The sequence below is a fragment of the Balaenoptera borealis genome (assembly GCF_965194805.1).
Source record: "Balaenoptera borealis genome assembly, chromosome: 4".
NCBI lineage: Eukaryota > Metazoa > Chordata > Mammalia > Artiodactyla > Balaenopteridae > Balaenoptera > Balaenoptera borealis.
The window spans coordinates 34,738,789-34,766,758 of NC_138861.1; the positions used below are offsets into that span (position 1 = coordinate 34,738,789).

The 27,970-nt window shown below is 40.3% G+C and overlaps 1 protein-coding gene and 1 long non-coding RNA gene across 6 annotated transcripts in view; both read left to right on the forward strand.

Annotated features, from left to right (window-relative positions):
- GAB1 (GRB2 associated binding protein 1) overlaps positions 1–27,970 on the forward strand; it is a 124,028-nt gene that overhangs the window by 13,607 nt on the left and 82,451 nt on the right. The gene's annotated exons all lie outside the window — the stretch shown is intronic.
- The window catches only part of LOC309627829, a 36,654-nt gene continuing 18,537 nt past the window's right edge, over positions 9,854–27,970 (forward strand). Inside the window, exon 1 of the long non-coding RNA XR_014243980.1 lies at positions 9,854–27,655. This is a non-coding gene — a long non-coding RNA (uncharacterized lncRNA). The remainder of the gene's footprint in view (positions 27,656–27,970) is intronic.

Below are 27,970 nucleotides of genomic sequence, written 5' to 3' on the forward strand. Positions count from 1 at the left end.
AGCGCACCAAAATAGTTCTGTGTGACTAAAGAAGTTCTTTTTTCAGATTTCTGTCTGTCTGTCTGTCTCTCTTTCTCTCTCTCCCTGTGTGTAATGTATATATTCTAATCTGTTTCTTTGAACCTAAACTTTGATTTTAAAGTCCATTTTAGAGAATGAGAGCAAGAGAGAGAGATAGATAAGACAGACTCTTAGAAAATTGGCCAAGAAGTGGCCCAGGTGGGAATGGTTATTTAATCCTAGCCGAGGAATAAAGAATTTATTTCCAACTACCTACTGAGTTCACTCTGTTTTTAGAAAGCTATCATCTTTTTCACATATTAGTTTCTTAGGGGAACTTTATGATTCTATTTATACCTTGCAGAAAGATCTTGACACCCCCTCCCAAAATAAAAGGAATTGGGGGAGTTACTTATAAAACGATGGCTATCCTCAGCTTTTGTTAATTCCTTCCTTACCCTGCTCTAACCATCTCTTCATCAGAGTGTGCGTCTTTCAATTTACTCTACCCTAACTGTCTCGGTGTCAAAGTGTTCATTTCTCCATGCTGGGAACCCAGATTGTACTGTCGACTTTTCACCACTGTGGTGTCATACTGATGAGCTGGCTGACCTTTCCTCCCTCCCTTCCTTCTGTCCATCCTTCACTCTCTGTCCCTTCCCCTCCATTTCCTTACTCGGGAAGATACTCTGCCCATCTGCCTGCAAGATCTTAGAGAATCTTCCCATCTGCTTTGTAAGTGTTGAGTATCATTATTGTTATTATACGGTATCACTATTGTTATTATACGAAGTGTCTGCCACACCCTCTCACTGCACTGAGAGTTCAAGTATGTTCAGTTAGTAGATCACCTTGCTCCCGAAGTGAATAAAAGGGCTGTTGCTGGCTGGTGGTGGAGACCCAGAACCAGCTTCTATGAAGAAAGGCTGTGACTTCTGTCCCGCAGGAAGAATCGAAGGCTGGGCTCACGCCTTGCTCTTTTCATTTCAGGTGACTTTATTGCCTTGCTTTCCTGTATTTTTAAAACCATATACTTGGTAGACTTCTTTTCTTAGGAGTCTCTTGATAGTTCTAGTTATTTTTTCAGATTTTTTTCTATAATTTATTCTAACCCATATGTTGTTTAACACAGTGATAGATGTTTTCAATGAATATTTAAATTTGCTGTAAACAAGTGTAAATGCTCCTAGGGAGAACCACAACATTAAGTAGTCATCCAAGTGCAGCATAAAAAAATATATAGCTTATCAGTTTTCAGTGGGAGTATTTTAACTTTAAAATTTCTGGTTTTGCTTTAACATATAGGAAAAATAAGTTATAAAATGTTAGTTAAGCAGAAGTTGTAAAATATTAGGTAAGCAGATGTATTGCCCTTTGCATAAGTTACTAAAGGGAAATGTCTCTTTCATAATTAAATAAGACATCATTAAACTGAATATACATATTTAAACTTTTAATGATTTTATATTTACTTATATTTAAAGAGAAAATGCATAGATTGACTTAAAATTCATAGGATGTTGGTACTTTGATTATTTCTATGTTTTAAGGTATAATTTTTAATACTCAGATATATTTAAAAGTTTAGTATCTCCCTACTGATTTCAGTGATGCTTAAACAGCTAAAACATACTCTTTTATAGTAGGTTTTATGCATACTAAATATTTTAGCAAATGCAATTTTTATTCCCAAGCTGGAGAAATAGTTATATGTTGAGAAACCCATGTTCTTATTAACTGAGGGATATTGGAACATGGATATTGAAGTATTTTTAATGTTTCAGATAAGTTTCTCGTATTGAAAACATTCATGTTTGTTTTTCAAAGAGAATCTGTTGTTTCTAAACCGTGTATTTCCAAGGCAGAATAACTTTTCATAACTTTGAGATTTTTATTGAAGTACTTAAGGAGAAGAAATACTTAAAGTAGTGAAAGGAGGAAAACTTAATTACTGATCCTATTCTCAGTGAGAAAACGAGGACCTAGGGAATTGAGGCCAAGGAAATACCCTGAGTTCAAGGCCAGTTGGTTTCAGCAGGCAGAGGTAGTCATGGATGCAAGCTTTCTGACACCCAGCCCAGTGCCATTCCCAATCTGCCACATCTATCCCCATCTTCAGTGGGTTGTTGTACTTACCAAAATTCAAATGCTTTGACATTTTAAGAGCATTTTAGCTGCCCCTTAGAGCAGTGACAATATGGTAAGTTCACCCCAGTCTCTCACTCTTTTTTAAAATTTTTATTTTTTAAAAAAACACATAACATAAAATGTACCCTCTTACCCATTTTTAAGTGCACAGTTCAGTAATGTTAAGTGTATTGACACGGTTGTGCCACCCCAATCTCTTTTGCTTCTCCATCTAATCTCTGGCGCATTGGAAACATCTGAAGGGGCTTTAGACCGGCACCTTTTGGGAAGGCATGCAGCTCACCTGTGTTTGTTCCTTTCTTGTATTGATAGTAGGAAGTTAATTATGTGGGATTTGCTCACCTGATCCACACAGAAGATCCTACTTTAGTGCCCATTTGGAAATCCCACACCCCTTTCTGCCCCTGAGGAAAAATTCTTTCCTGATTGTAGATTCCGTGCTCAGTTTAATCTTGATCATATGAGCGTGAGTCACCCTGGGTAAGTGTGTAATCCCATTTATACCTTGCTTCCAACCTCCCTTTAATTTTTAAACTTAAGATACTGGATCCTGATTTCCTGTATAAGGTCCGGTGATTTGGGGACTAATTTAGGGACCAGGCCATGCTGAGATTTTTTGGAACCGGCAGTTTCTATTCTACTGACAGTGAAGCTGCATGGCCTATTTTAAAATTCAGACTATGTGTGGAATGTCTGTGTGGATGAAGAAACAAGTTAAAGCTTTTTTGGGGAGGCAGGGAGAAAGAGGAATGAAGATTTTTAGGTAGTCGGATTTTGTGGGGGAAATTTTGAGATTTTTAGAATACATACAAACCAAAGATGAGTAGCTAGTTGGCTTTGTGATTTCTTTGGGTACACGAAGGAAATACTTAATGTTGGGCTAAAGAAATATTGTTGAATAAATTCCTTAACTGATAAATTAACAAATTAGTAAACCTGCCGGTGATTTCCAGTTATCATTATCTTTCCCAATGTGTAACCACTAATTCCATTTCTTCATTTGCAGAATGAAACATATGTCACTGGGAAGTTCTTTTTAAAAGAATACTTGTCAAGTACCTTGGAATCTCTAAGATACTTTGAATATGGCACTGAAAGAATGTAAATCATTGATGCATATATTTTTACACCCATAGGGGATTACTGGAGTGGGAGTGAGTTGAACATCGAAATATTCCTTTCAAAAGACAACATACATTTGAGCAAGGCCATTCTCCCTAAATGCTTATTTTGAATTGGCAGTCACTTAGCTAACAGTCAGTAATCTCACTTAGCAAGTGTCTGGCACACCTGTTTTAACCTGCACAGGTTCAGTTCACACAAAGAAAGGGAGGGTGGGGTGACGTGGTGGGAGTACCCTGTTAACCTCATTAACATATTTGGAATAACTGTATTTGAATATTTGCCAGCTGAACTAGGCGATCTGGACGCCCGCCAAGTGAGCAATGGGAATTTCTGGGAGGAGTGTGGAGAGTCGAGCCTGTGAAGTGTTGACATTTTCTTCTTGAAGGGGAACCCTTTTAGAAGATGCTATTTAGGATACTTCCCTTACCCTCTGAACAAAATAAATTCTTCATTTTCTCCCTTCAGATTCTGCAGAAATCTCAGATCTTCTCTTTCCACCACCTTTTTGTGTTTTTTTTTTTTTTAGAATAGTACCTTAGGACTTGTCTCCCAAAAAGCTTTTGGTAATCTCTCCGGGATGAGTTTGAGTTCTTGCTCAGCCAGGTTTTTGTCTCTGCAGAATTAGTCCTGAAGCTCTTTCCGTGAGCCTCGCTGGAGCAACTCTTCTGCAAGCTTATCATGTGAACACAAATGATGGGAACAGGACAGACAGGATAAACTCGGGCACCTGTGGAGTGACCTCCTATCCCAGTGGTTGCTCAGATCATAAAGACGGCAGCCTGGCCCAGCTCTGAGGCGTAGAGAAATGGTCTTTACAAGGTTCTCTTTTGGGGGGCCTGTATCACAGTTGATGCATTGACACCTGTCTGGCTGCAGCCACAACTTTGGGCTCTGAAACTAGTCAGGGGAGTAGTCAGTTGAAACCAGGGGTTCTCAGGTATTTTGATATAGTGCATTTAAGGGTGAGATGAGGCAATGCATTTAAGGGTGAGATGAGTCAATGCCTATCTTGAGTCCTCCTTTTGGGGGGCAGTACACAGCTGCTCAGGAGTATACTCAGGAGAGTATAAAAATCACCAGGGAGCTTTTTCAAAAACCATGCACTTTGATTTTTTTTTTTTTTTTTCCTGTTTCCTATTGCAGCAAAGGGTAGGTAGGGATGACAAAGGAATGAGGTGAATCTAGTATCTGTTGAAGCTGTGGGTGCCTGCCACAGTGTGGCAGGTTGCATAGTTTAGGCCTGTTTGCTCCCCTGCCTCAGGCTTACTCTCAGGATTGGAAAGGTACCCCCTGATGACAGCAACATTCACTCCTCCTGTGAAAGATTTTGAAATAATATGTTAAATGTACATTTAATAAGATTGTCAGAAAAGGGTTTTTTTCCCCCTGATTGGAGCTTTGTTTTTTCCTTATCTCTTCAAAAGTGGGCCATAAGGCTGATATTTTAAAATCACAAATACGGAGCATCAAAAACAGGAAAGAACAAATTTGATCGTAGCTATTAAAACTTAAAAAAAATGAGAACCTAAAAAAGAAAGGGCTGGTACATTAAACCGAGCCTAAATTTTTAACGAATATTATAATGAGCATATATATTTACATTTTATATGCCAATCATGTGTGTGTGTATAAATATATATGCTTTCAAGTGTCTAGACCACAATTATTAAATTGCAGCCAGCTTTTGTTGAACTTCACTGACTTCTTTGTAATTTTTTCAGTGTTCTATATGATTCTTATATTTACACAATCACCATCTACTCTTTTTTGTTTTTTTAAAAATATTTATGTATTTATTTGGCTGTGCGGGGTCTTAGTTGCAGCACGAGGGATCTTTAGTTGCAGCATGCGGGATCTAGTTCCCTGACCTGGGATCGAACCTGGGCCCCCTGCATTGGGAACGTGGAGTCTTTTTTTTGTTTTTTAATTGGAGTATAATTGCTTTACAATGTTGTGTTAGTTTCTGCTGTACAACAAAGTGAATCAGCTATATATATACATATATCCCCTCCCTCTTGGATCTCCCTCCCAAACGGCTCCCCACCTCATCCCACCCCTCTAGGTCATCACAGAGCCCTGAGCTGAGCTCCCTGTGCTATACTGCAGGTTCCCACTAGCTATCCATTTTACACACTGTAGTGTATTTATGTCAAACCTAACCTTATAATTCATCCCACCCTCCCCTTCCCCCCTGTGTCCACATGTCTGTTCTTTATGTCTGCATCTCTATTCCTGCCCTGGAACTAAGTTCATCTGTACCAATTTTTCTAGATTTCACATACATGCATTAATCTATGATATTCGGTTTTCTCTTTCTGGCTCACATCACTCTGTATGACAGACTCTAGGTCCATCCACATCTCTACAAATGACCCAATTTCGTTCCTTTTTATGGCTGAGTAATATTCTATTGTATGTATGTACCACATCTTCTTTACCCATTCATCTGTCAGTGGACACTTAGGTTGTTTCCATGTCCTGGCTATTGTAAATAGTGCTACAATGAACATTGGGGTGCATGTATCTTTTTGAGTTATGGTTTCCTCTGGGTATATGCCCAGGAGTGGGATTGCTGGGTTGTATGGTAGTTCTATTTTCAGTTTTTTAAGGAACCTCCATACTGTTCTCCATAGTGGCTGTATCAATTTACATTCCCAGCAGCAGTGCAAGAGGGTTCCCTTTTCTCCACAACCTCTCCAGCATTTACTGTTTGTAGATTTTTTTGATGATGGCCATTCTGACCAGTGTAAGGTGATACCTCGTTGTAGTTTTGATTTGCATTTCTCTAATAATTAGTGATATTGAGCAGCTTTTCATGTGCCTCTTGGCCATCTGTATGTCTTTGGAGAAATGTCTATTTAGGTCTTCTGCCCATTTTTGGATTGGGTTGTTTGTATTTTTGATATTGAGCTGCATGAGCTATTTGTATATTTTGGAGATTAATCCTTTGTCCGTTGCTTCGTTTGCAAATATTTTCTCCCATTCTGAGGGTTGTCTTTTCATCTTGTTTATGGTTTCCTTTGCTGTGCAAAAGCTTTTCAGTTTCATTAGGTCCCATTTGTTTATTTTTGTTTTTATTTTCAATACTCTAGGAGGTGGGTCAAAAAAGATCTTGCTGTGATTTATGTCAAAGAGAGTTTTTCCTATGTTTTTCTCTAAGAGTTTTATAGTGTCGGGTCTTAGGTTTAGGTCTTTAATCCATTTTGAGTTTATTTTTGTGTATGGTGTTAGGGAGTGTTCTAATTTCATTCTTTTACATGTAGCTGTCCAGTTTTCCCAGCACCACTTATGGAAGAGACTGTCTTTCTCCATTGTGTGTTCTTGCCTCCTTTGTCATAGATTAGTTGACCATAGGTGCATGGGTTTATCTCTGGGCTTTCTATCCTGTACCATTGGTCTATATTTCTGTTTTTGTGCCAATACCATACTATCTTGATTACTGTAGCTTTGTAGTATAGTCTGAAGTCAGGGAGCCTGATTCCTCCAACTCTTTTTTCTTTCTGAAGATTGCTTTGGCTATTCGGGGTCTTTTGTGTTTTCATACAAATTGTAAAATTTTTGTTCTAATTCTGTGAAAAATGCCTTTGGTAATTTGATAGGGATTTCATTGAATCTGTAGATTGCTTTGGGTAGTATAGTCATTTTCACAATATTGATTCTTCCCGTCCTTGAACGTGATATATCTGTCCGTTTGTGTCATCTTTGATTTCTTTCATCAGTGTTTTATAGTTTTCGGAGTACAGGTCTTTTGCCTCCTTAGGCAGATTTATTCCTAGGTATTTTATTCTTTTTTTTTGAGATGGTAAATGGGATTGTTTCCTTAATTTCTCTTTCTGATCTTTTGTTGTTAGTGTATAGGAATGCAAGAGATTTCTGTGCATTAATTTTGTATCCTGCAATTTTACCAAATTCATTGATTAGCTCTAGTAGTTTTCTGGTAGCATCTTTAGGATTCTCTGTGTATAGTGTCATGTCATCTGCAAACAGTGACGGTTTTACTTCTTCTTTTCCAGTTTGGATTCCTTTTATTTTTTTTCTTTTGTGATTGCCGTGGCTAGGACTTCCAGAACTATGTTGAATAATAGTGGTGAGAGTGGACATCCTTGTCGTGTTCCTGATCTTAGAGGGAATGCTTTCAGTTTTTCTCCATTGAGAATGATGTTGGCTGTGGGTTTGTCATATATGGCCTTTATTATGTTGAGATAGGTTCCCTCTATGCCCACTTTCTGGAGAGTTTTTATCATAAATGTGTGTTGAATTTTGTCAAAAGTTTTTGCTACATCTATTGGGATGATTATATGGTTTTTATTCTTTAATTTGTTAATATGATGTATCACATTGATTGATTTGCGTATATTAAAGAATCCTTGCATCCCTGGGTTAAATCCCACTTGATCATGGTGCATGATCTTTTTAATGTGTTGTTGGATTCTGTTTGCTAGTATTCTGTTGAGGATTTTTGCATCTATGTTCATCACTGATATTGGTCTGTAATTTTCTTTTGTTGTGCTATCTTTGGTTTTGGTATCAGGGTGATGGTGGCCTCATAGAACAAGTTTGGGCATGTTCCTCCTGCAATTTTTTGGAAGCGTTTGAGAAGGATAGGTGTTAGCTATTCTCTCAATGTTAGATAGAATTCACCTGTGAAGCCATCTGGTCCTAGACTTTGGTTTGTTGGAAGATTTTTAATTACAGTTTTAATTTCATTACATGTGATTGGTCTGTTTATATTTTCTAATTCTTCCTGGTTCAGTCTTAGAAAGTTGTACCTTTCCAAGAATTTGTCCATTTCTTCCAGGTTGTCCATTTTATTGTCATATAGTTGTTTGTAGTAGTCTCTTATGATCCTTTGCACTTCTGTGGTGTCAGTTGTAATTTCTCCTTTTTCATTTCTAATTCTACTGATTTGAGTCCTCTCTCGTTTTTTCTTGATGAGTTTGGCTAAAGGTTTATCAATTTTGTTTATCTTCTCAATGAACCAACTTTTAGTTTTATTGATCTTTGCTATTATTTTCTTCGTTTCTATTTCATTTATTTCTGCTCTGATCTTTATGATTTCTTTATTTCTGCTAACTTTGGGGTTCTTTTTGTTCTTCTTTCTCTAGTTACTTTAGGTGTAAGGTTAGACTGCGAGTTTTTTAACCACTGGACCACCAGGGAAGTCCCAGTCACCATCTACTCTTAACTAATTATATAAATCCAACTTTGATTCTTTTTCTTTTTAATATGATTTTTTTTTTTGGCCATGCCACGTGACTTGCGGAATCTTAATTCCCCGACCAGGGATCGAACCTGGGCCCTTGGCAGTGAGAATGCGGAGTCCTAACCACTGGACCACCAGGGAATTCCCAACTTTGATTCTTCATAGGTTTTTTTCCCAGTTGATTCCTAACAGCCTGTTTAAAATTTAAAAAATGTGTAGGTGATTGCAATCATGTAATTCATGAAGCAAAGTAGGATTAATATGAAAAACTAGCATTTCAGTGTTTTCCTTTTTTTATTATAAAATGTTAAATATTATATTCTTGAGGCTTCTCTGTCAGTTTCTTGTATTATAGAATTAATGCAATATGCAATGTTACCAGTTTCACTATTTAGTACATCTTGTTACCAGTTTCACTATTTAGTACATCTTGAACATCTCTGAAGGTGGTAGATATAGCATCTATTTCTTAAACAAGTACATGCATGAAACTATAAAACAGTTTATTGGAGTCAGAGAACAACACTGGTGAAACTTGAGTTCTGGCACTTTCCCCACATTTAAACTGGCAGCACATGTGTATGGGAAGAAGATATTAATTACTGATAACCCCTTTAGAATGTGTTAATATTGTTAGGTCCGAATATGAGTTATTCAGTAGGTGCACCAAATTAAAAAAAACTAGACGAAATGTAAATACTGACTTTCGTGTCCCTTTTAATTCACTTTAGTGACTTACTAGTCGGTATTTGTGGAGACACATATAATAACTTTTTTGGGTCGGTTTTTGTCTTCTCCTTATTTTAGCTATAAAGTGCTAGGAGGCAGCAGTGAAAAGGCTGCCTTCAGGTGTAGTGAGGTTGAACTGGTTTAACCATGGTTGCAGCTCGTTCGCTGTCAGCTCCCTCCTCAGCGCCCAGGCTTATTTCCATGTTATATAATCCAGACTGGTTTGTCCTGTTTGGTAGGTTTGTTATAAACTGCAGAGCTAAGTAAACGTGGGAGAACATTTTAAATGGCATTAAAAATTAACCAGTACTTGAGGAGGGATGTAGCAGAGGGGCCCAGCTGTCAGGTGGCCCAGGGTCAGCCTCCTGGGGAAAGAGGGGGGCATTTCTGTTTTCTCTGAGGAACAGGAAATCGACGTGAAACTATAGCAACTCCTGGCCAGAGGACCACTCCCCAATGCCGATGACAGCCAGCCTGCCATGTCTGATACCAGAAACATCTGATCCTAAAAGCAGATGTTAACTTTGTCCCTTAACGAGCTGTGTACACAAGCAGAAACGGACAAACCAAACCAGTGGGACCATTTTCATCCGTCTGTGCCCAATATAGAAACAATGAAGGAGAAAGTGACTAGGTGAGTCTCGTCCCCCTCCTAGCTCAGTGCACAATGAGAGAACATGTCCACATGCTTTGTGATGAGCATTTCTGATGCCTGCTCACTGTGGGGTTAACGCTGACCTATGGTGCTTAATTCACCCACAGTTATAGGGTTATTATTGGGTTTTCTAAAGCATCCTCTGTCCTTGTCAGTTGAACTTTCTGACAGGTGTGCATCCTCTCGTGTGTGATTCCTCTAAACCCTCTGTAGAACTGTGTGTCCCATTGCATACTGAGCGTGTCCTTCTCATACCCGTTTATCATCAGGCCCCCTACCTAGAAATGGGGATCTCCTGGTGGATATTTTGGAGTCTTCCCTGGAATGCCTCTCCTCTCCATACAGGGCCTCTCTGAGGTTTGCAGGGGTTCCCAGGGCCAGAGGGTGTTGGTCAACCTAGAGTGATGGTGATGACCTCCTCCGCCATGTAACAGTCTCTCCCTCTAACCTGTGCCCATCGCGGGGCTTCTCTTTGAGCAAAAAAAACCGGGGAACCCTAACGTAGAAGATCTCAGTTTAACAGCAACCCACTTTCCCCCCTGAGGCACTCTTAGTTCGAAATATCCTAAAAGAGGTTCTTACTTCTGAAGGTCAGGCAGGTTGCAGCCTGCTTGATTTTTCAGGATCTCTGGTTAATAAGGATTTTAGAGAGTAGAAGAGGAAATAGATCTTTTATGAATGTGGCATAAAACTATCTGGCCTTGTGCAAATGATCTAACTATATGAACCCTGGCTTATAGACAGAAGCTTCCTTTGTATGACTACATTCACCACTCTGTCCTTCTCTGAAATACTGAGAGAGACAAAAATCCCATATATATCACATAATTAAAAAAAAAAAATCAGAATTCAGAACTGGAAAAATTTACAAACAGTTCACATTCTTCTGATTCTGATTTTTTTTTAAACATTATTTTTGCTGTTTTAAATTTGCTTTTATTGTTCGAGAACGAAAATACATTTTTCTATTCTGACTTTATTTTTTGAACTGAAACCTACATCCATGGAATTACCATCTTTTCAGTGGTTGACTATTGGAGTTTATAATCAGAAGATTGTGAGACCTTTGGAGGATAAAATAGAAAATAAAGTTAGGTTTAGGACGAGGAATTCTTCTTGGACATTGCAAAAATAGCAAAAAAAAAAAAGTGTGTGTGGCAACACAAACTTTTTCCTGTAAGTTCCTTTTTGCCAAACCCTTGCCGTCATACTAAAAAAAGGTTTTTTGTGCGTTGCTTTTTCTCAGAATCCTGCTGCTTATTGTTAGTAAGAATTTTTTTCATGTGCCAAAGTTTTGTTTTTCTATGTGATTTCTACACATGAAATCACATGGGTCTTATTGAAAAGATGTTTTTTTTTTTTTAAAGTACAGTGGTAAACGTTGCTGATAATAAACCCAAAGGAAAATTTAATAGGAACTTTTATACAATTTAGTTATAGTGACTAGGGGAGATTCAAAAATGCATTATCCAAGGTGAATGAAGTTAGATGATTGTAGGGGAAATATCAATTCTAATTAAAGATAAAGTATATGAGGGCTCTTTTCTAGCTTCAAAAATTACACTTTTCATTTCCTACCTGGTCTTTTCCCCAAGGATGTGCGTTTTTACGGTTTTTCCATCAGGTGATGCTAGTGATTGAGCTGGCTTAATGGAATGGCATCACTGTGTCTCTGGGAACAATCAAGCAGGGAGGGAAAAACTCAAGTCTGTGGAGCGAGTCACTGGAATTCTTGAGCAATAGGATACCTTAGAGCATGTGAGAAAGAAACTGAATGCTTTTTAGGGGATGGCCAGTGTTCTGCATCTCTCAGCCTGCTAAGTATCTAAAATATGACTAATTTTTTCATACTATTAAAACAGTGTGGTGACGCATTCATCCTGTCATGCCTTTTAAGAGATGATTTCAGAAATGCTCAGTAACATCTTGTTCAGCTCTTCCCTCTGACTCCCTGACTTACTGGTAGGATCTCACTGTAATTGTTTACTCTGTAAATCTTACAGTGGCCTTTGACCAAAAGTAATAAAATGTCACGTGACTTGGTGTATCAGTCAGGATTCTCAGTTGTGAGCAACAGAAACCTCTGGCTAACTTCATCAGGAAAGGAGTTTCTGAAGGCAATTAGGTAGCTCACAGTTTCCCTGGGAAAGCTGAGAACCTAGCTCAGAACCTTATCAACCAGGAACAATGCCACTGAACTGGTCCAGGGAACATCACTACTGCCTCCTGGGCTGTGACTTTAGACCCGACATCTTGCACTACCAACATCGCTGACACCACACCCCAGACGCTGCCACTGCTGCCTCTGGAAGCTGCTCACGCTGCGCCAACCCCAGATCCAGGTTTCTGTACAGTACTTGTTTCTTGAGATTTCTTGGGATTCAGAATCTGGGGTGAATGTGTTTGGTGGAGCCAGCGGACCTGATCCTGTGCCTGCTCTGTATTGCAAGGGGGAGTGGGGTCAGGGGGAGGGCTAAGAAGACTGTCATCTGGAATTTTCTGCTTTTGTAATATTAGGGTTAATGATTTTACAAACATAGGAAGGGGAGTTTAGATGCTGGACAACCTAACAGAGTCATGTAACTCTACCATACCCAGCATATTGGTGGTAGAGGTAGAAGGATTAAAAATAAGGACAACAGTGACCCTCCCACAGAACTTCAAAAATAAAATCTCTGCTACTGGTATGAGGAAACGAAGTCATCACAAAACCAATAATTTCTTAGCAGACAGTCCCCGACTTACGATGGTTCGACTTAGGATTTTTTTGACTTTACAGTGGTGTAAAAGAGATACGCATTCAGTAGAAAATGTACTTTGAATTTTGCATTTTGATCCGTTGTGGTACGATCCTCTCTCATGATGCTGGGCAGTGGCCGTGGCAGCTCCCGGACAGCAGTCTACAATCACAAAGGTAAACAACCGAAAGACACACAATCATTCTGTTTTTCACTTTCAGTACAGTGCGCAATGCATTACATAAGATATTCAACACTTTACTGTAAAATAGGCTTTGTGTTAGATGATTTTGCCCAGCTGTAGGCTCATGGAAGTGTTTCAAGCACATTTAAGGTGGGTAAGCTATGATGTTTGGTAGGTTAAGTGTATTAAATGCATTTTCAGTTTGCAATATTTTCAACTTACAGTGGGTTTATCAAGATGTAACCCCATCATAAGTCGAGGAAGTTGTATATTCTCATAACAGCAACCTCCACAGACATAGGAGCAAGCACTCTGTTTAGTGAACAGCTGTTATGTGCTGGGTGGTGGTTTTTTGGTTGTTTGGGGTTTTTTTGTTTTTAAATTTTCTCTCTAATCCGCTCAACAACCTTGGAAAGTACACATTATTGCCACCATTTTTACAGGTAAACAAGCTGATGCTCAGAGTAACTTAGCAAAGTTACTCAGCTGGTATATGGCAGTGCTGAGATTCAAACCCATTTGTGACTGTTTGCAAACCTCTATTCTTTCTGTTGCACCAGGTTTCCTCCTCACAGAAATTCTGTGGAAGAGCACAGATGCCCTCCCTGATTTAAACCAAAAAATTGTATGTTTGCTTCTGCATTGTTTCCCTTAATAATCCGTTACTTACCATTAACGTGAGTTGGGAGATGCTTCTAGGCTCAGGCAGGTGACTGGGGCTAGAGCTACAGATTCAGGAACCACAAGAATGTAAGTGTCCCTGGGTGCTTTGGGCATCAACGTGGTTGTCTGGGAAGAGTTTGTGGAGTGAGAGGACAAATGGTGAGACCTTACAGAACACTAGTTTGGGGAGTGGGTCAGAAGGAGAGGAACCAGCAAAAGAGACAGATTGATTTTCTCTTAGTGGGAGGAGATCCTGTTAGGGGAGCCAAAGATCACAGTGTAAGAAGGAAGGTGTGGTTGGGAGCCAAGTGCTTCAGGAATCAAAATTGGGTGGAAAATAGGCCACTGGGGTAGACCAGTCAAGCAGGAAGTCAGGGTGGCCTTTTGTAATTTGAAGTAATGTTCTCTGAATCTTACCCTTCTCTGTAAATCTGATAGAAGCACCACCCTGTATTTTAGGTTCACACACTCAGCAGACCTGTGCAATTTTGTGTTTAAAATTTTAATTCCTTTTTTAAATGATGCTTTAGTTTTGGTGGTCTTTGGGCCACACCCATGGAGTGAACAACCACTGGACTAGTGTTTCCTGCGTCCCATTCTGGAGTCATATTTGTTTATTTAGAGGCAATCATCCCTGAAGAATGACTTAGATTGATTCCCCCTCAGTCTGTTATTTTATGTCTGCCCACATGGAAGCTAATCTGCCTCCTTCCTTCCAACCCAGGGGGGCCTGGTGAAATCTTCCAACCACTTAAGCTATTTGTTTGTCTTTTTGCAAATCAAAAGAGCCTAATGTCACCCTAAAGCATCCTTGTGATTAAGCTTCGGAAAGGATGAGTGATTAAAAATGAACTATTTACAGTTTATCTGGTTCCTCCCTCTTTAGAGAACCTCTTTAGAATATACAGGCATAGGAGTGGAAGTATTCCTGAGTGAGTTATAGAAAATGATGGGGAAAATTGAGAGGTGTTGGGATGGATTTTAATGTCTGTGAGGTTATATGTCCAGAGCAGAGTCTGTCTTGGGTGGGCCCTGAGCGGGAGGGCCTTTTTCCTCATTTAGGTGCAGCCTTGTCTTGTCCATTCTTTTTTTTTTTTTTTTATAAATTTATTTATTTATTTATGGCTGTGTTGGGTCTTCGTTTATGTGCGACGGCTTTCTCTAGTTGCAGCGAGCGGGGGCCGCTCTTCATCGCGGTGCGCGGGCCTCTCACTATCTTGGCCTCTCTTGTTGCGGAGCACAGGCTCCAGACGCGCAGGCTCAGTAGTTGTGGCTCACGGGCCTAGTTGCTCCACGACATGTGGGATCTTCCCAGACCAGGGCTCGAACCCGTGTCCCCTGCATTGGCAGGCAGATTCTCAACCACTGCGCCACCAGGGAAGCCCTGTCTTGTCCATTCTTGATCACAGTGTGATTTCTCCTTTGTTCTGGGGTGGTGAGATTTCCTTCCTCTGGGTCCTGTGGTCCCTGCTATAGCCCTAGTGTCTGCTGGCCACTCCCCCCGGCCCAGTCAGTGCCAGTCATATCTCTGCCTGCGCTTGCTGGCATTGGGATTTATAAAAAAGGGTGAAACCAGGGGAGATGAAAATGAAAGTTCTCCCTGCATCTGCTTTTTAGTTGTTCGTTTCTGTCCCTCACCTTCTCTCCCTCCAATGAGGAAAGGAATGCAGATGGGAGAATAAAGAGGAAATGATACCTTACATTTCTAAATACTCTTCCTTTTCTGCTCATCAGACCTCTCCCCGCTCCCCACTCACCCTCACGCCGTTCTCCTTTCTGACCCTTCAGTGTTTGTCTTGCCTATTAGACTGTAAGCTCCGGAAGGATAAAAACCATGTGGATTTTGGTCTCTGCTGTGCCTCCCAGGGCCTGGCATAGTGCCTGACGTAGAGAAGATGCTCCAAACATGCACATTTAGTGGATGAGTGAGGAACCGACGGCGAGTTTCGGGTGGAAGGGGGAGTAAGCCATGATTTCTATTGTTCCTGACAACCTTGCCCTGGTCCCATTTCTCGCTCATCCCCCATCTCTGATCTTCAAGGAGCCCACCTCCTGGCAGCAGCGAGGTGGTTCCCACAGAGGGGTGCTGGACACATTTTCCCATGGCGCGTTTTTCTGCATGGTGGTTAGTCTGTTGGAACTGTATACTTAAGGGAGTTTTAGTGGGCTGGCCAGAGAAGGGAGCCATTATGTACCACATTGTTTCTATGGTTAAATGCATTCTGAGTTCAAATGAATCTACTTACATAGAAACTTTTGGATTACATCCTTTCCATTAGTTGAGGACTGCCATTGCATGATCTCCCATTCAGGCTTTTATTCATTACAAATATGTAAATGAACAGTAAGCCATTTCTTTGTAGAAGGAGCCGAGCCAGAAGTCTTTGCTTCTGAGATGATAAACTGTTACATTAAAATGAATTTCCTTCATCTGACAAACATGGTGGTTCATTTCAAATGTATTCATAGAGTGCCTGTTACATGCTGGGCTTTGTGGGAAGGATTCCCACGTGAATAAAATAGGGACTCTATCCTGGCGAGGACACAGGCAGGTTTCCATTTAAAAAGGAATTGCACTCCTATAGCACACAAGGTCACTTCCAGCCCAGTAATTCTGTGGTTTTGATTTGCTCTATTCATTTGCCCATTTTCCTTATCACATGTGGTTCTGTTATGAAGTGTATTTTTAGATAATGATGGAGAAAGCGTATTGACATTGATGAGTAACAATTAATAGCAATAACCCCACCTTTACAGCTTTTAAGTCATTCTGAATTTGTCTGTATTATTGAGAATGAGAAATCCAGGAGCAAACCATTTATTTTTATTCCAACTTTTTATCATGAAAAGAAGGAAGCCGGACCCATCATGAAATTGACATAAAAATAGCGCCATGGCGCTTTATTTTGAAAGCATATTCCTCAGGGATAATATGTATGGGTGTCGGCGTTAACAGATATTTTAAAAATGCTCTCCTGTAATTTTCAAACTTTTTACACCAAGTATGTGTTTCTCCTCCATTGGCACCGTCACACACATACACACATAACACATGCATACAACACAGCATCTCTTCGTGTAAGTAAAAATATTTCAGTGAGATGTCCTTCTTTCCCCAAATTGTTTACCCATGCATCCTAATAAATACTTGATGAACAGAATCTAGTTTCTGGGAACTGGAATGTGGGAAATCTGGAGGTTTATATAAAAAATTCTACAGGTATTTATAAAATATACTTGGAACTCCCTGTAAAAAAATAATGGGTTTGTTTTGGAAAATAGTTGTGTTTGTGTGGAAATAGTTTTATTAGTCTGCCTTGAAACTTGGAAAAGTTACCTGGTAGTTTATTTCAAATCTGATTTGAACCACAAACATCTTTGTTGCTGGATCTCTTTTATTTTTAATTAAAGTCTATAATTCAAGGAGTATATTAACTGTTTCTGGCAAGTGAATTAATGACTGGTTCCTCCCAGGATCTGGAGAGAAACGGGTACTATATCTAGCTTCTGGAATTCCATTTAGTGATCAGGGTAACAGGATAATTCCTGAATTAGTGCTTAAACTTGAATTTGCAAATACATTTTAGAGTGTTATTTTTCCTCTCTACAATAACTACTAATAAACTACATGTTTTCTTGCCTTGTTGGTTTCTTATTTATCATTTTAGCAGTTTCTTTTAATGTAAAAATCAATCCTTAGCTAGAATCTGGTCGCTGTAGTTATGAGAAGTTGAAAACCCACATTTGAGGAGTAGTTCGGTTTTAATGACAGAACAATTCATAAATTATTCAGCAGTTTGCTTCTGTGAGCAAAATACTTTCAGTATTCTTTGCTGTTCTGTTTAATACAGAATGATAGTTCATGCAGGTATATATCACAGTGTTCCTACTGTCAAAAAGATCATTATTTAAAGTTGGCAAGAACCTTGAATTATTAAAACAAACTGGACATATATTAACTTGGTTTAATCAATACTTGATGTTCTTTCACCATTATAGAAATTAAAGGTAGAGGCACTTCTGCAAATTTATGGGAAGATTGTTTTTAACTAAAGTTTCCTTATAGGAGAAAATCAAATTATTGCAGTGTAATGAACCATGCTTGAAATGAGGGAAATGCTTTTCTTGATAACTGGCACATGATAGGTACCCAGTAAGTAATCCTTTCACTTGTGCTAAAGAAGGTAAACATTCAGACTCAGAAGTTCAGACCATCTCACAATGCACAGGTCTGCACATTGTGAGACATTTTCCTTCTGTTTATGCCTTAAGTATGTGCACATGGTATAAAATTGGTAAACTTTTTATCATTTTATGTGCATCTGTATTATTTTTTTCACTTTCACTTCCTTTTACTCATAAAATGAACATTTAGCTAGATTTTTGCTTGCAGTGAGTCGTTTTGCTACTACTTGAGTTTTTTCTAAGTTCATTGTGTACAAAGCAAAGCACAAAATCAGAAATTTATGGTAAATATGACCCAGAAGAGGAAACTGTTAGCTTTCTAAAGTCTTTGAGTCTTTCTCAGAGGAAGACAGAATAAATTAAATACTAATATCAGGCCACTTTCTGTAATTAAGAACAAATAAATGAACCATCAACACACACAAAAAAGTGGCCTCTGAAAATTTATGATTGGTCTTTTTTATATGGTCTTGGAGAATGTATACAATGGAATGCAGCCCCCTGAGCTTCAATGAAAATGCCATTCGAAAATTAAACCTGATGCTATATAAAGGACACTAATCTCTTAGACTAACTACTTTGTGTTCCAGTGTTAAAAAGCTTCATGTAACTTATTTATCATTTATTTTTTAATACTTGAAATGTACTTTGGAGGGTTTGGAGGGTTAGGAAGACAGCAGGTTCATTTCTTCTAGGAAAGTTCTAAGGCAATGAACCTTAAACTTAAAAATTTCAACCTGCTGTTATGTTTTATGTCCTGTACATATGTGGTATTCTCTATACATAGTTAATATATATGTCAAAGTGAAAAATATGTGTAGGGCACTAGCCTAGGTATTCAAATTCTATATAAACGTAAATATTAAATGGATTAATTTTATTTTCTATAACAGCTCTATTGAGATATAAATCACATACTATAAAGTTCGCCCATTTATATAAGTGTGTACAGTTCACGGGGTTTTAGTAGATTCATGGGACTATACATCCATCACCACTATCTGATTCCAGAACATTTTCATCACCCTAAAAAAGGAAACCCCATAACATTATCAGTAACTCCCATCTCCCTGCAATGCCCCCCCCACCAGCCTTAGGCAACCGCTAATCTACTTTCTGCCTATATGGATTTGCCTATTCTGGCTATCTCATATAATGGAGTTATATAATATGTGGCCTCTTGTGTCTGGCTTCTTTTACTTGACCTAATTTTTTTTTTTTTGGCTGTGTTGGGTCTTCGTTGTGGTGCACAGGCTTCTCTTGTTGCGGAGCACGGGCTCTGGCTCGTGGGCTTCAGTAGTTGTGGCGTGTGGGCTTCAGTAGTTGTGGCACGTGGGCTCAGTAGTTGTGGCTTGCGGGCTCTAGAGCGCAGGCTCAGTAGTTGTGGCGCACGGGCTTAGTTGCTCCGCGGCATGTGGGATCTTCCCGGCCCAGGGCTCGAACCCGTGTCCCCTGCATTGGCAGGTGGATTCTTAACCACTGCGCCACCAGGGAAGTCCCTGGCCTAATGTTTTTAAAGTTCATCCATGTTGTGGCATATATCAGAACGCCATGCCTTGTGATTGCCGAATAATCTTCCATTGTATGGATATATCACAATTTGTTTATCCAAAGTGGATTAAATTTATTTTTTAACTGAAAATTTTACGATCCTCAAGACCCTCTGTAATGCTCCCAGGCTGCTTTCTCTTCCCTCTCCCTCTGTTCACATTCCATACCTTTCATGGCTGGGTTTTCCCTGTCCTGTTTCCTTGTTTGAAGACTGTCTCAAATGCTACTTCCTTTTTGAATTTTTTCCTTTGATCCCTTGAGTGATAAGTAATCGCTCTTCCTTCAACTTGTCACAGCCCTTTGTGCCACGGTTTCAACTTGTGCTTTTGGTTATTTATACAGTTGTCCCTCATTTCAGAATTTAATGCATGAGACAGGGACATTTCTGTTGCTACCAGAAATAACCTTGCAAAGAGCCAAAAATCAGTAAGTAGTTTTTAAATTAGTGAATGAAATCATTGGAGATCACCTGGGTGTCATAGGACTAAAGCCATAATTGATAGTTACTGTTTCTAGTCAGAATGCCAAAAAACTGAACCAGGAATTAAGGGAGATAACTACATTTTTGGAAAAACTTATCTTCCCATTTGTCAGTGTCTGGCACATAACTGGAACTCAGTACATGTTTGTTGAACTGGATCCAGGATCTGGTAGCATGACTAGGGAAATCTTCAATGTCTCTAGAAAGGAAATTCTGTATTTATAAATATACTTAGTCACCCCTAGTTGAAATGGGAGAGAGCAAGAGTGAGAATGTATGTTGGTCCAATGAGGAAAATGTTTGGTGAGTATCTCTTTGCAGGAGAGCCCCAGAGTAGTTGCTTTTCACTTTCATATTAGATATGTCATGTTTGGATATGTCATTAAATGTTTGGTTTTTTCCTTTCCCTTCCAGAGGCATAAGTTCTAGTAGCCAGTTACCACTGAAGCCTCAATAAAACACGTTGTCGTGAGTTCCCCTCTAAGTACAAGGGCTTGAGGGTACATCGTTCAGCTTTTTTGAAGCCGTGTTTGGACCATCCTTAAGTCAGGGGTCGAGCTGCAAATTCCGATGAGGATCCAAGTTCTGACGATGGGGCCATCCACAAGGGCTCCCCTCGGGTGTGACAGGGGAGGGACTTTGCTTCTAGGCTAGTGTTTTCAGCCCCATCCACAGGGCTTTCATCCAAGGAAGAAAGATGTTATTGGTGGGTCCTGTTTGTGAAGGAAAAAAAGAATAAATGGGTTCCTGCCAGTGTAGCGAAGAGTTTCTTACATACTGGTGCTAATTACTTTATGTGGTCAAAGTTAGAGAAAGGGGGCCCCAGGCAGGATAGGACTGCAGCCCAGTGTTGAAAGAAGTAAGCACCTAAACTCTTAGGATTCGCTTAGTTTCTGTTTTTTCCCTAACAGTGGTCCCCCCCAAATAGGACTGTGCTGTTTTGGGAGTAGATAATGCTACCCCATCATCCTGTGATTGTCTAAAACTTAGATATTTAAACAGTTTGAAAACTTGTTGCGAATATAAATTATAATTATAAATTATAATAATAAAAGTTTTATGGCTTTCATTTTTATCTTCTCCTTTTCTACCCGCCTAAGCTGCTACAGAAGCCGAATTTCTCTAAGTATATACAATTAAAAATAATTATGATATACAAGTAGTTGTTCCTGGCAGTAGATTCCTGTGGAGGTTTTCCTGCATATTTTGGGCAGTTCTCAAGGTTTTGTTCCTCTTTATTTAATAACTGAAAAAGTTGTCTTTATTTTCCTTTGTCTAAATTCATCTGGTTTCATGTGTACTTTTCCCACCTGATGTTTTGTTTGCTTAATGCTTGCTGTGAGCTAGGCCATGTAAAGAAAAACGATTCTTACCAGACATCTTCATTCATTTTATACCACTCTGTTGGCAGTGAGAAAAGAGTATTTCCCCACTGGATACATTCTTCATAAGATCAAAATCAATGCAGAGTGAAATTATCCTCTTGTTCGCGTTCCCGCAAAAAGGCGGCCTCCATAACAAGAGATGAAAAGGAGAAGTTTGGTGGTGTTTGCTCTTTCACAAAGTTGTTTTTGGAGAAAGAACGTAATATATACATGATTTCCTGTTAACCACTGTTGGTGTCCAGGTTTGATACTGTTGTGTGACAACCTGACATTGCTTCCTTTTTCTGAAGAATTGATCGAACGTGAAGCCCAAATGCTTGCTAAACTGGGCAACTGCTGTTGTGGAATGCACAGGAAATCGAGCTGTTTAAGCGTTTCTGCTGAGACACAAGGCAGGCTGTAAACTGTCAGGCTGCATTGCCTTCCCACTGTCGTGACTGGTTTTGAAAGCTGGCTTCAAATAAGTGAAAGGCTTGGTGTTATCACAGCAGCACTAAAACTAATGAAGAAGAGTTATGGAGTTGGCTGAATAGAAAGGAGGCACGTCTAACAATTAGAGCTGTGCACCAGAGCTCTCCAGAACCTGCCGTGCTCCCTCCCTGTCCCTGGGAGCACTCAAACAGACACCCGGTGAGTCCCCGCTTAGCTGGTGCGTGGATCGGGGCCTGGTGGGAAGCAGGTGGCAACACTCCAGTTGGATAATTTGAGGAACATTGAACAAAAAACACGCTTGCCCAAATCTAGAGTATAGTGACAATCCAAGGACAAGTAAGAGGGGTGGGCGAGGGCCAGTACCTACACCTGAAGAGGAAAGAGGAAGGAATATTCCCAGACCCCAGGAGGGATGGCTGTTTAGAGATGAATGCCTTTCAGGGATGCATACATGGGGCTGCAGCCAAGGAATCAGTCTCCTGCCCTCAGGCTCCTCTCTCTCTTATCCCCCTTGACCAAACCCATCCCAGAGCCAGAGGACCAGACGTGATGCAGTCCTTAAGTCAGCCTCCCCCAGCTCAGCAGGACAGGACCAGGTGGAGACTGGATCTGGACGGGTAGCTGGAAACTGTCCAGCACAGATGTTGTAAAAGCAGTTCGTACGTTGAAGGGGACATCCCTGTTATCCCCGTGAATACCGTGGAACTTGTTTCTATGAAAAATCATTGAATCTCAGAAATACTTGAGGTTACCCAGTTCAGGCATCCAGAAAGTGCAGACTTCCTATTCATCCAACATCTAGTTTAATATTTTCAGTTGTAGAGAACAAAATTTTACTTGAAAGAGCAGCTTGTTCTGTTGTGGAACAGCTCTAATTATTAAGGAGGTTTTTCTTGCATTGAAAGCGCCTTCCTGGAACTTAGAGTGGTTGCTTGTTCCCTCTTGGAGTTACACAGAACAAGTCTACTGTCTCTTTTTTTTTTTTTTATGAATTTATTATTTATTTTTGGCTGTGTTGGGTCTTCATTGCTGCGCACAGGCTTCCTCTAGTTGCGGCGAGCCGGGGCTACTGTTCGCTGCGGTGCACGGGCTTCTCATTGTGGTGGCTTCTCTTGTTGTGGAGCACAGGCTCTAGGCATGCGGGCTTCAGTAGTTGTGGCGTGTGGGCTCAGTAGTTGTGGCTCGTGGGCTCTAGAGCGCAGGCTCAGTAGTTGTGACGCACGGGCATAGTTGCTCCGCGGCATGTGGGATCTTCCTGGACCAGGGCTCGAACCCGTGTCCCTTGCATTGGCAGGCGGATTCTTAACCACTGAGCCACCAGGAAAGTCCCAAGGCTACTGTCTTGCCCTGTATCTTTTGTCCCCATTATAGCCTTTTTGTTGGTTGTTGTTTTAACGGTCATTCATTTATTCAACATGTACTAATTGAATGTCCGCTAGGGGCCAGAACTTGTTCTAGGTGTGGGATATTCAGCTGTGAACAGGGCAGAACTCCTCCTGCATTCATGAAACTCATATTCTAGTGGATAGAGGTGGACGTTGAACACAGAAGTGTATAATGTGATGACCGACCAGTGTTAATAACTGCTGAGGCTTATCAACTGTTTATCTTGTTCACAAGAGAAACTTAAATTTGTTGTGAGTCAGCTGTGTAATGCAGTTGCCAAAAAGCCTCATTCCATCTTAGGCTATGTAAACAGAATGCCCGACACTAGAGAGGTTATGTTTCCCCTGCTTTCTCGCTGTCCAGCTGGACCTGAAGTGTTGCATTTACATTCTAGAAGGACATTGGCAAACTAGAACTTGATCAGCGGATGTCCCCAGTAGAGCCTTCTTTTAAAAAAATTTTGTTTTATTCAAGTATAGTTGATTTACAGTGTTGTGTTAATTTCTGCTGGATAGCAAAGTGACTCAGTTATACATATACATATTCTTTTTCATGTTTACCTCCATTCTCTAGATGTGGTTTCAACTTGGGTCATGCTTAGTAGACTGTCTCTTCCCTTGATCCAGTAATTTAATTTTAGTAATGCAGCCATGGATTGAATTTCCTTTTCTTTTTAAACAACTGTCTTAACTTCTGACTCTCAATGTTGAAGTACTGTTAAGCCAGGTCTCCAGCATTTCTTTTTGTACAATTTATGTTTATAAATAAATGTGGGGCTCAATATCTGTCTCTATTAAAATGTCATCTCACGCGGCCTTCTGCATTCAGATTCTTCTGAATATTATCTTTCATCTGACTTTGTGCCGTCTACAAAATTAATAAGCGTATTCTCAAACATCATCTATGTGGTTAATATAATTACTCAATTAAAATAGAATAATGATACTAGGCCATTCCTTCAGGTTATGACAGCTCAATAATTAGTATTCTTTGTGGATGGCATTTCAAATAACTGTGACTACCCTTAACTGTGTCATCCAGCCCACATTTCTTCATTTTATCCAGACCTTTTTGGAAAATGAAGAGACATTCTCTTTGTGGCATTTCTCTCTGATACCAGGGTTACCAAAAAGCATGTTAGGATAATTTGACATGACATTGGAAATACAGTAAGCCACTGCTGTTCCGTCTTACCCCTGAGTCTTTAAAATCTATCTACTGAATTGTGTTTGAATAGATACCAGGCTTGCCTGTGGTTTACCGTTTTTTGTACGTGCCCTTTTCTTCTTTTCTGGAACCTCTGCCTTCATGTGTGGAGAGCTTGCCAGTAGTGACTCCCTTGGTTCCTAAGGATGAGATGAGGCTAAAATTGAAAAGTGACCTCTGTTCCCTTTTTTCAGAATGGGCCACCGTTGCCCGTTTTAAGTCTCTTCCTTGATCAAATATAGAACATTGAGGTGAAATAGAAGTTAAATAATTGGGCCTTCTGACTTTGGTGAAGGTTGTACCATCTTTCCCAGGATTTTTTTTTTTAATATTTATTTATTTTATTTATTTATTTAATTTATTTGGTTGCACCGGGTCTTGGTTGCGACAGGTGTGCTCCTTAGTTGCGGCCGGCAGCCTCCTTAGGTGCGGCTTACTGGCCCCTTAGTTGTGGCATGCGAACTCTTTGCTGCGGCGTGCGTGTGGGATCTAGTTCCCTGACCAGGGATCGAACCCAGGCCCCCTTCACTGGAAACACGGAGCCTTAACCGCTGCGCCACCAGGGAAGTCCCTTTTCCAGGATTTTTTGTCTTGCTTCTGATAAAGCTGAAAAGGAAGTGGGAGGGGATGCGGTGTCAAGGTTGCTGCTGCTGTTGGCAGTCCCTGAGGTCTCCTGGGCTCGCTTTTGCCTTCCTCGCATGCTTGCAGGGGGTCAGGGCTCACATGCAGTCTTAGTTCGTGTGCCCAAAGCACTAGGACATGTTTTTGGTTTGGTGTTTGATTTGCAAGCTCCCTGTAAGATTATAATGTTTTCTTAAGAGGCTACCTTGTTTATGGGTAAGAAAAAAGACAAAATTAACCTTACTGATCCTGGGAATATTTTTGTTTTCCAGAGCACTGGGTATCCTGTTTTCTGTTCCACTCAAATGCCCAGGAACCCATCCACCTTGCTGGTCATGTGACTTTAGGGGAGAGTTACTGAGGCTGTCCGTTGCCTAGTACAGAAGTTTCCATTGGGACCAGAATGTGATTAAACATGCCGGACCTGCCAAGACATGACTTTTAGCAGAGGGCTTGCCTTGACTGCAAGTACCAGAAATTCGCTTGGGCTGACTGAAGGGTCAGTGTATTAGGGGGGTCAGTATATTAGCTAAGTTGATAGACCAGAAGCTGTTTCACAGTTTTTCTTGCTTTTCACATGCCACAGAGAAAAGACTACATCCCATCTGGAGCGCACTATTGTGGGAATCTTGTACTTTAGATTCATAAACAGAGTATGTTTGGGTTTTCCAGATTTGGCTGTGTTGACTTTATTCCTGAGTACCACTTTTCTTTCCTTTTGACTATCACTGATTTTTAGTTGACTAAGAAAGTGGAAGTCATACTTTGGTTTAGTGCCCACGGCTATTCCGAGGTTTCTGTGGGCATGGTCTTCCATCAGGCATTCAGAAGCGCTGCCACAGCATAACAGTCATAGCTTCGGTGAACATTGGTCTTGGTTTATCCTGTTGTCCTGGCATAACTCACTCTCAAAAGTTTCTTGGTTTGGAAGAAAAATTGTATGGTTCTCTTGGGTACATCCCAGAGTGTCCTAGAAAGCAGTGGTTCCCATGGTGCAGTCACTGCTCTGACCTCTGGGCCTTCCTTACTCACCTTTTCCTATAAAAAGACTCCAGAATGACTTGTAGGACCTGACCACCTAACAATCCTTGGAGTACTGTTCTTTTTCCTGGACGCACGTGATCGTGTACTCCTTTAGAAGGATAAAGATGCTATTCATGGCTGAGGAAGAACTTTCATCATTTTGGTAGATTGAAAAAACATCTTCTTAATGAAAACACATCTTCTACTTTTCTAGCTGCACTGATCTATTTAAAAATTTGTCAGTGAAGGTTCTTTAGTAATATCTGCTCATTAAATGAAGATTTGATACCTAATGGGTCTTGAAAGAACCTGTGGGCTTTTGCAAGCCACATCACATCTTGCTACATCCAAAGCACTGACCACTGTTGATTTTTTGTCTCCTTCACTAGATGGTAGCACTGGGAAGGCAGGGACCATGGCTCATCCATCCTGCCTCCATCATTGATCATTCTGTGGGTTTGGATGAGAGAAAGAGGGAAATAGAGGAAGAACGGGAGCTGTGAATAAGCCCTGTTGCTTTCCGCTTCCCTTTTAGGTGTTGAAGCACCCGAGCTGCCTGTCTAGGAATATGAAAGTTAGTAAATATTTTAGGAAGTGGCTTCCACAACTTTCTGAATCTGACAAGTCATTTAGTTTCCCAGGTTTGTTACCCTACAACTTCCAGCACTATTGACAGTGCGGGCCTGGATGATTCTTGGTTTTAGGGCTGCCTGCCGGTGGTAGGTTGTTAGGTTAACAGCATCCTTGGTCTCTACCCTCTCGATACCAGTAGCACCCCCCCCCCCTCAGCTGTGACAACCGGAAATGTCTGCAGACATTGCCGAATGTCTGGGGGGGCAAAATAGTACCCCCTCGGCCCCCCCAAGAACCACTGCTCTATGGGAGCTCATGTCTGGGATAAATGCAGACCAGAGAAACCAGCAAATAATAGAACTCTGGAGTTGGAAGGGAACTTAGAAATCATCAAGCACGTTTTTTCCCCTGGTACTACCCACCCCCTCTCCAACACACACCACCATTTTATACCTGAAGAAACTGTGGCCCAGGGCAATTAGTGACGAGAAAAAAGAAAAAAATACAAGTATTGGAGGTAATACTGATTTTGGACCGTAGGCTTATTTAAGATGATTTACCGGTCATGAAAGTGTATCTGCTTTCAGGCAACTCAATAAGAAAACGTAAGCTTATGGAAATAGGTAAGAAAGATGAACAAGGATTCACATCACAGGAAAATCAAAGGCTAGCACCACTAAAAAAAGAATTTAAGATATTTATTGAATATTTTTTAGATTAAAAAAAGAACAGAGCAAACTCACTAGAATATGACTGGCTTTCTGGCACAGCCCCGTGGAGCTATATGGGCTTCATGTTAGAGTATTTTAAGTGTCTGTATATATATATATATGTATATATATATAAACAGAGAAGAGGATTTAAAGTAACAATAATTGGGCTTTTTCAAAAAATGGTTTGCTTTTTAGATCTAGATAATCTAGACAGTGGCCCCCCCCCCCGATGAGATATTTCCACTGTAGGTTAAGTTATGTTTTACAAGGGCATTTTGTATCTTACTAAGAATTCTCACAGAAAGGCAAGAACACCAAATTAAATATTAGCCGCTTGTGGTTATTTTAAGACTCATCTCAATAACCAAGAGAATTTGGGTCTCACACTTTGTACCTTTTGATTACAAACAGCTCTAAAGAGGTTTATGTTGTACTTCATCAAAAATTATAGAGGATCGGCCGGCTGAGACGCTTGGGGACTGAAATTAGGCAATTCAGAGTTTCTCATGCGTGTTAGCTGCCTTTTGTTTCGACCCCTGTCATCCTTAGTCTGTCTTTTTCAAGATTCTGCTGGAAAGACTGTCCTGAGTGAGGACAGAAGAGAAAAATGGCAGGATCCTGAGTCACCCATCTGCACAATCCCTCCTATCTGAGGTAGGGTAAAAGGCGACTGACAGATTTCTGTCTGAACTTTCGGTTGAGAGTATTATATTTAGATTCCATCTGATTGTTCTTTCTTGTGGTTTCAGTTCGGTTTGGTTTAAGCATAACCCAGTCACATCTGAACTCACACAACAGGAAGGTTTCTGAAAAATGGTGTATAAATCCATTATTAATGAATCAAAAAGCATCAGGAGAACTTAATGGAATTTATCCCAATGTTCTGGTCACCTGTTTCCTTGAGTAGACACAGTGGTCCCAACCCTGCTCTGATTTATCTTTTAATATACGCTGTATTTTTTTTTTTAA